Raw genomic sequence first — 9,024 nt, forward strand, 5'->3', positions numbered from 1 at the left:
TGCTTGAGGTCGCTGTGCAGAGAGGCAGTCTGATGTAGCAGTTAAGGCATCAGGCTAGAAGCTGGGAGACTGTGAGTTCTAGTTCCACCTTGGGCACAAAGCTACCTGGGTGAACTATGGTCAGCCACTTTCTCTCAATCCTAGGAAGGAGGCAAATGGCGAAGCACTTCTGGAAAGTCTTGCCGCTTGGGAGGGGGAAGGAGGCTGCTTGAACCCTATCCCCTCTACCAGCTTGCCACGTGCTTTACTTGCTCAGACAATAACAGGCAAGAATCAGCTGTCTTGGTTATTCAGTTGCTGAAAGAGGGCTAGCAGGCGAAATTATCTGGTGGTATCATTGAGGAGAATTTGCAGCTATTGATCTGTAGACTGTTCCAGCGGCTCATATTTCCCTATTGGGGGTTGTTGTGCATTTGTCTTTTCCCCTTCTTTCTGATTCTCCCTCCCAGATTGGAGGGGGCTGTTTTGCCAGCTTCCCATTAACACTGCCAGCCAATTATATGCAACTGTCATTTGCCATACAAGTGACCCTTTTAATTAAGGGAAGACATCCAGATTGGCCCTGGGAATAATTCTCAGTGGAGTTTTACACCTCCCAGTCTACATTGTTGCGGCCTGGATGACAAGCCTGAGTGTAGGAAACTGCTTTGTTACTCTCCTAAAAGAGCAACAAAGCTTGGTGCTTTATAATCGGGTTTCCGAGTGTCGTCTCAGGACCCCTGAGGGGTCTCCCAAGACCCTCGTAGGGATCTGAGAAATCCAAATTATTTGCCAAACTATGTTTAAAAATTATACAATACTAAAATTCCATGGAATGATCATGAAAGGAAGTAGCAGCAGTGAATATGTCCATTTTAATTTTTGATACGGCAACAGTTGATAAACATAGCCCAAACAGACAAAAGCTCTCTTGTGGTCCTCCATACTTTTTAAAAGAGGGAAGGGTTCCTGAGGGGAAAAAAGTTAAAGAAACACTGCTTTATGAGGTAAAAAAGAGTGATCTAAAACTTCATCACAATTGGGTATCAGAAATCAGCATGAGGGGCTTTTTAGACCATGGGGAACAGCCTGGGTCACAACAATGATCCTATGGCAGTTAAAGAATTGTCACAAATCGATCAGCTGATGCAGTGGAGATGGCAAAAGAACAAGAATACGACCCTGATCCTAGCCGAAAAAGGGTTAATCAGACTTTTGATGTATGTATCGTGGGTTGGAATAAAGGTTGCATAAGGCTGACCTACTTGCCTTTTTGGTCTTTAGAGAATCCAAAGGTTGTAGGCTTCAAATACACAGCTGAGTCACAACACTTCACGGTACAGGTAGTCCTCGACTTACAATCATTTGTTTAGTGACCAAAGTTATAGTCACTGAAAAAAAGTGACTTGACCATTTTTTTCACACTTATGAACGTTTCAGCACCCTCACAGTCACGTAATCAAAATTCAGATACTTAGCAACTGGCTCACTTTTATGACGGTTGCAGTGTCCCGGGGTCATGTGATCCCTTTTTACGACCTTCTGACAAGCAAAGTCAATGAGGAAGCCAGATTCACTAAAGCACCATATTATTAATATTTCACTTAACTTAATTATAATTCACTTAACTATGGCAAGAAAGTCATAAAAATGAGCAAAACTCATTTAATCTGTCTCGTTTAGCAACAGAAATCTTGGGCTCAATTGTGGTCATAAGTGGAAGACTACCTTTAGTACTGGGATATCAGATGAAACGATCTCAGATAATAAATCTAAGATGGTAGAAAGGATGCTATCTACTGTACCTAGATTTTGGAGCATCATTGATAATCGAAGAGACAATCCTGAAATCAGTGATGAAACATGATGATGGGTTATAAAGCAGCTTTCTACATTTCTTTCTACAATTCCACATCTTTGGGCCTTGCTCTGGGTTTCCTGGAAAAAACAATGTTCATAACAGAAAAAGAAGAGATGCTGCATTTTCCCCTAGTTACAGAAGGAACTTTCCTGCAGTAGTATGTGTCTGTAAGTGTGTGTGTTTCTCTACTGGGGAATATGTAAATAATTCCTCCAGTTGCATGGAAGAATCCAATAAAAGTTTTGCCATTTGATTATCCTGCTCCTCACTTGAAGAAAAGTGTAGAGTACAAACTATGCCTCATTATAAGGAGCTCCAAAGTCAGTAAATCTGCTGTACATATTGGACTATAACTACTATTGGGGGTTGGGGATGATAGCAATTGTAGGTCAAGATATCTAGTAGGTCCCATGTTCCACATACTCAAGTAGATCCTTGGGCAACTTTCTATTCATTTGTTCCATTGGAGTTATAGTTATAGCCAACTGGCGGTTGAGCCATTACCTTTTCATTCTGTTTCCAAACTCTGCACGCCTCTGTTATGCTGATACTCAGCTCCAAAGCAATCACTTCTGCACATTGCAATCTTAAGGAGACACCTTCCAAATCAGATTTGTTTTGATTGATTTGGTGTCAAAAGCATAGAGGTCTGTCTGCTGTTACTGTAACGCAGAAAGCAAGACAGTGAACAAGCAAAGAAGTAAAAAAAAAATTGCACAAGACATAGGCAAAAGGAACAAGGAAAAGAGAATAAATAACTGTAATAAAGCCTGGATCTTTTAAAAAGGCAGATATTCAATGCAGTTAAAGTTCAGTCTGAGAGTTTCAATTGTATAGACTTAGAAAATGAAAAATGAAATAATGCCCATTGTAAGCTTGTATCTAAAGTATTTGCAAGATGCTGATGATGATGCTGATGATGCTGATGATGCTGATAATAATAATAATAATAATAATAATAATAATAATAATAATAATAATAGGAGTTGGAAGGGACCTTGGAGGTCTTCTAGTCCAACCCCCTGCTCAGGAAGGAAACCCTACCATTTTGGACCTGCTTTCTGATAACAATTACAATTGAGCTGCTTTCTGATAACAATTACAATTGAGTTAAGCTTATTTGTCCAAGCAAAAATCTGCAGGAAAAGCTGTGGTTGGCTTGAATGAATGGAGCCAGAAATAAAACTTGACCTGTATTCTAACATCTATCATGCTAAACATTGTCTTAGCAAAGCCTATAACATTATTTGCAACTGTCAGCCAAAGACATCAGGAAGACACTAGGATGAGAATCATTGCAAAGTCTGTTTTTCTTCACTATAGTTATGTTAGGTGGCAGTTTACTAAGCCTGCTGAAACTGGTCCAGCTGAAAGAAGTGATTCAGATAAATCACATTGAAATCAATATCCAGGCTAGCCAAGTTTGCAAATGGACCTTGTTCTTTCACCCTTAACTTCAGTTTTCTGGGCAGAAATAAATCATCATTATCAAGCTGTAATAAAATTAAGTCCCCTTAAAGTAAGTTAGACTCCTGGAAACAGTTACGGTGCCTAAAATATCTCTACTAATCAATTTTAGCAGATAAAAAATATTTCCCAAACTGCTTCTTCTTCTTTTATTGGGCCAGTTGACAACATATGTAGGCCTCTGTAGGATTTTGAGTGCCTTTCTTTTGCCATATTTCTCTCAGTGTTGCACTTTTTTGTTGTAATTCTCTCTAGATTATCTCATCAGCAGCATTTTAGCCATTGCCTACCCACTGCAGGATGAGGCCCTCTTCCGCATGTCTCCAACCAATACGGTCCTGAGCTTTCGTTTGCCAATTGGGCCCGCAATACTTGCTGATGTCATTGAGCCATCTTGTTTTAAGCCTCCTTTGTGGATGCTTTTTATCAAGTGGGATCCGTTCTATGACTGCCTTGGTCCACCTGCCATCAGATCCTCTTGCTACGTAACCAGCCCATTTCCATTTCCATTCTTTTACTCTCTTGATATTATATACTTTCTTTTGTTCTGTAATCCACATGCAGGTTTTTCCATCTGGTCTCGTAATACCAAGCACGTATCTTTCCCTGCTTCTTTGCGCCACCCGTACCTTTTGTATCGATTGTGAGGCTAGTGTCCATGTTTCACCGTCATACATTAAGAGGAGGTAGCACACACTGATTGAAAACTTTTCTCTTCAGTTATAGGAAGAGGTTGTTCTTGAAAATTATGCTTAGCTTGCCGAATGCTTGCCAACCACGTTTAACACCCTGTTCAATTTCCTTTATTGTATCACCTTCCATTGAGATCCATTGGCCAAGGTATATGTAGTGGTCTACTACATCTAGTTCTTCTCCAAATATAAAAAGATTATCTACAAAAATGTATATAGGTAGTCCTAGATTTACACCATTTGTTCAGTGACTGTTCAAAGTTACAACTGCACTGAACAAAAGCTACTTATGATGGCTCCTCACAATACCCCCACAATCACAGGATCACAACTGCAGACATGCCCTGTAGCCTTCCCACAAGCAAAGTCAAGGGAGAAGCTGGCAAGATCATGTGAGCTCCTCCTTTAACAACTAACACAGTCCTTGCTTAATGACAGCAACTGGCGCTGCTGGAATTTCCACTGCCAAACAACATGGTCCCATGATGTTGTACTTTATGATCATATTGCTTAATGATGAAAATTCCAGCCCCAATTGCTGTTGTAACCTATTGGATCAAAATGACTGGTCTTTGCCTCTTTGTTCAAATTACGGGAGGAGAGAGGATTGTTTCAGAAAACTAAGCACCATCTCTATCAGGAAGGAAAAAGGAGTAAGTCTGCTTCTACAATAACGCACACAGATCCACCAGTAATTCAGTCCCAGCTTTCATCTTTCTTTCTTTGCCTTTATCTACATGAGGTGATGGCTTTGCTGTTAAGGGTTAAATGCCCATCTAGTGCAGAGTTTAGGCAAGAAGCTGGCTAGTGGCTAAACTTTCCCTAGGACAGGGGTAGGCAACCTCGGCTCTTTTATGACTCATGGACTTCAACTCCCAGAAGTCCATGAGTCATAAAAGAGCCGAGGTTGCCTACCCCTGCCCTAGGACAATCATGGGTGGGACAGTGACCCAGCTGAAATCTAAATCTTGTGTGTTTGCCAAAAAAAAAAAGGAAGAAGAAAGGAAAGGGGAAAAAAAGAGCAGCGAGATCATGTCAAACTGTTTACTTTTGTAAGCGGAAATTGAGAAATACCTCATATACCTCATGCTTTGTGCTGCTTGGCGAGTGTGAGACATTTGGGTACATTTGGCAAAAGCTCTTTCCTCCCAGTCTGGTAACGCACTAAACCATAATTATCTACAGTTCAGCCTTGATTATCAGACACCACTGAGCTTTGCAGTGAGCAGGCCTGCAAAGGGCTCCTTGTTTGGAGTCAGAATATTGGCAAATTCTGATATAGGCATCTGTACCAATTTATAAAGGATTCTCCTGTCTACTCTCCACCCTTGGTTTGGTCCCTATATTTTCCTTTTGGAGTTTTGATCCTATGTTTACCTAACATTGTGTTCAGCATTCAGCTGCTTCCTCAGAGTACAGGTATGACTTATGACTGTAATTAAGCCTGGCAATTATGGCTGTCAGTTGGGATGGTTGTAAAACAGGTCACCACATGATCAGACCCATTTTTATTACCTTTTTTGCAGTGGTCATAAAGCACACTCATTTATTTATTTATTTATCATTTGGACTTATATGCCACCCTATCTTCCGAAGGACTCAGGGCGGCTAACAACAATAAAATACAACAATACAAAAGTTAAAAAGAATTAAATTAACAGCCCCAATAGAATAAATTAAAATTGGAGTTAAAAATTAAAAAAACATTTTAAAATCATTGTTAGCTATGGGCATTTTTTTCCTGGAAACTGGAAGTAAATGCCATTTTCCCATAAAAATGTTGTAAATCACGATTATGGGAAACTGCAAATGGCCATAAATGCAGGCCAGTTGCTAAGCGCTCGAAATGTGATTATGTGACTGTGGGAGTGGTTCAGCCATCCGACGTTCAGACCATAAGTAGGCTTTGGGTGTGTGTGTGTCCATCATAACTTCGAATAGCCACAAAAATGACTGGTTGTAAGTCAAGGACTAGCTGGTGTTTCTAGCCTTGATGTTCTCCAGTTAGATTGACTACAACTCCTTTTGTAGAGTTGTTGAACTCTATCTTTTGGTATTTCTAAGGTATTAGAATGCATTATGCCAAAAAAGGAAAGGAAAGGAAAGGAAAGGAAAGGAAAGGAAAGGAAAGGGAAGGGAAGGGAAGGGAAGGGAAGGGAAGGGAAGGGAAGGGAAGGGAAGGGAAGGGAAGGAAAGGAAAGGAAAGGAAAGGAAAGGAAAGGAAAGGAAAGGAAAGGAAAGGAAAGGAAAGGAAAGGAAAGGAAAGGAAAGGAAAGGAAAGGAAAGGAAAGAAGGAAAGGAAAAAAAAGTGTTTTAGACCAGGGGTACCTTGGCTCTTTTATGCTTTGTGGACTTCAACTCCCAGAATTCCTGAATCAGCCTGGCTGATTCAGGAATTCTGGGTATTGAAGTCCACAAGTCATAAAAGATCCAAGGTTCCCTACCCGTTTTAGACAAGCAAACTGGAGCATTTGCTGTTTCAGTTTTACAAATGCAGGACAGTTTGCATAAGATTGCTTACAATAATATGCCTGACAATTTGGTTTTGCAAATTGCAATTTGGAGGAAAGCAGAAAGGTGCTTGAGGCTGAAACTATTACTAGTCCATCATGAAAGTTTCCTGGCCAGAGAAACAGGAAGGAAATTAGGAAAAAAAATGGGTTAAAGGACATAAACTAGTAAACAAGTAAGCGAGTCTGTAGGTTTTTCTCATAGGAGAAATTGTTAAGGACAAGCAGCTTTTGTTTTTTTTTTCAGAAATGGAGAGAAGTCAGCCATTATTTCTTTTGTCCCATGTAGGACTGACTTTAAAAGGCAATCATCATAGTCAAAAACATCTGGACAGCGTCAGCCTTTTTAAACACCTTAGCTGATTTGAGAGCATTCAAAAGTCTGCTTGCTCTTTTGTGAGATTTTGGTAATTTAAAAACTATCCTGCATAGATGTTGAAAGTATGTTCTTCCCTTTTAGATCTTCTTTTTTTTTTAGTTAACTCTTTCAGTGTGGAATGAAATTAGCTTCATCCACTCAGAAACAAATTTGTTCATTCATAGAAGTTTCAACTCTTAGAAACAGAAGCTGGAGTGGTTCATTCTGATCCAGAACCAGCTCCAGATTGATATGATCTTATGACCTCATCCAGTTTTCATAAGTATTTTTTTTTCTTTTAGTCCATGGCAGGTCATCTGAAACTGAACAAAGTTGTTCTCTGCTGCAACTCTACTGCATTTGTGGGTGGCTTTTTTTCCCCACTGACGCAAAACCTTGCTTCCCCGTTTCTCCTGATTCCTGCAACCATTACTCTCTGTGTGCCTGTTCTCTCCCCCACCCCCAAAAATGGGTGAGTCAGGAGGTATCTGTGTGAATCTGTTGGCATTAAAACAACAATTTAGAGCCTCGTGGCTACTAGGTTCCTGAAATATTCAGCTAGTATCCTTGGTGGAGAGGGTGACCAATTTGTAAATTTTTGGAGAGCAGAAAATACCTCCAAGTAGTATTCCAGCTTCTAGGAATTGGTAGTCCAGCTCTGTAACCAAAGAAGGAGACATATTTAGAATAGAGTAGAGTAGAGTAGAGTAGAGTAGAGTAGAGTAGAGTAGAGTAGAGTTTTCTAGTCCAACCCCCTGCTCAGGCAGGAAACCCTATACCATTTCAGACAAATGGTTGTCTAATTTCTTCTTAAAAACTTCCAGTGTTGGAGCATTCACAACTTCTGGAGGCAAGTATTGAAATACTGAACTGACCCATGGCCCCATTTTAACATCAAAGACATCAATTCACTATCTTCCTGCTGCAAAGATAACAATATATTTAATATGTCACAGAGAAGAGAAGGTCAACCTATTTGCTAAAGCACCAGAGGGCAGGACAAGAAGTAGCAGGTGGAAGATCATTAAAGAGAGGTCCAAATTAGAACTAAGGAGAAATTTCCTGCTAGTGAGAACAACTAATCAGTGGAACGGCTTGCCTCCAGAATTTGTGGGTGCTCCACATTATTGGAGGTTTTACCTATATATTAGCAAAGCTTATGAGGGATGTCTAAACATGATTAGTACCTACAGGATACCTGAAAGTCTAGACAAGGAATAGCCCTGTTAGAAGGCAAACACGGGTTGCAGCACTTGCTCACTCTGTCTATCAAATGCACTTCCAAATGATTGATATCCAGTACTCACGTTTTCAGTTACCTCAAACTGCTGCAAAAGGACAACAGTTCAAGGTGATGGAATTCCACGGCTGTATTTATTCATTTGCCAACATTTGCACGTTTGCCTATTGCAACAATTCTAGATGGCTTTTTGCTTTTGCTTTTCCTTATTACAGAGCGCATTTTGCTGAATCATGCGTCTTCCTCTCAGCAAAGTACTGTCTGCGCTGAGCCATTGATCAAAATTTCCCTGCTCAGTTACCGCCCTCTTCTCCCTCCCTCCACATGCAAGAATTCCTTTCCCATTCATATACATTTTTAAAGAGAAGAGCTGAGCGATCAATAGGCTCTTAGCCTGAGATTTCATTAAGGATTTTTCTGCCCTTGTATTGATTGCCTTTCTGTGGGGCCGTGGAAAGCACTGAAGTCTGATAAATTCAGGAAGCTAATATTCTGCAGCCCGCATTTGCTTGCTCTTTGCACCAGTTTATCTTAGGATCCTTCCTCCATTTTCTGCTGCATATAAATGAGAACTGGAACTTTTTATCACGTGATTATGTGAAAAAACTCAACCATTTTGGAAAATAATTGGGGAATGGGCAGAATGGGTCAAAAAAGTAAAGATGGCACCCAACAACTGTACAATCAAAGTTCCTATTCTTTTGTGTGTTCAAAAAAGGCAGGGCTTTGATCTCACAATCATGACTGCTACCTTGTTTTTTTACTCCCATGGTGAATCTTATTGAAAGTAATATACACGTAGTCCTCAACTTACATCCATTCATTTAGCAACCGTTAATAGTTACAAGGGCACAGAAAAAGTGACATATAGGATTGATATGCCAAATATTGCAAATTTTTAACAATATATTCCCCAG

General features: G+C 40.1%; 1 long non-coding RNA gene across 1 annotated transcript; it reads right to left on the bottom strand.

Annotated features, from left to right (window-relative positions):
- Positions 1 to 847: 847 nt before the first annotated feature.
- LOC310633189 lies at positions 848 to 2,408 on the bottom strand. The gene is made up of 3 exons (XR_014491004.1): positions 2,345 to 2,408; positions 1,785 to 1,917; positions 848 to 948 (listed from the first exon to the last, which is right to left on the bottom strand). It is a non-coding gene; the product is annotated as an uncharacterized lncRNA (long non-coding RNA).
- Between the last annotated feature and the right edge of the window lie 6,616 nt (positions 2,409 to 9,024).

Source organism: Vipera ursinii (genome assembly GCF_947247035.1).
Source record: "Vipera ursinii genome assembly, chromosome: 1".
NCBI classification, from domain to species: Eukaryota; Metazoa; Chordata; class Lepidosauria; order Squamata; family Viperidae; genus Vipera; species Vipera ursinii.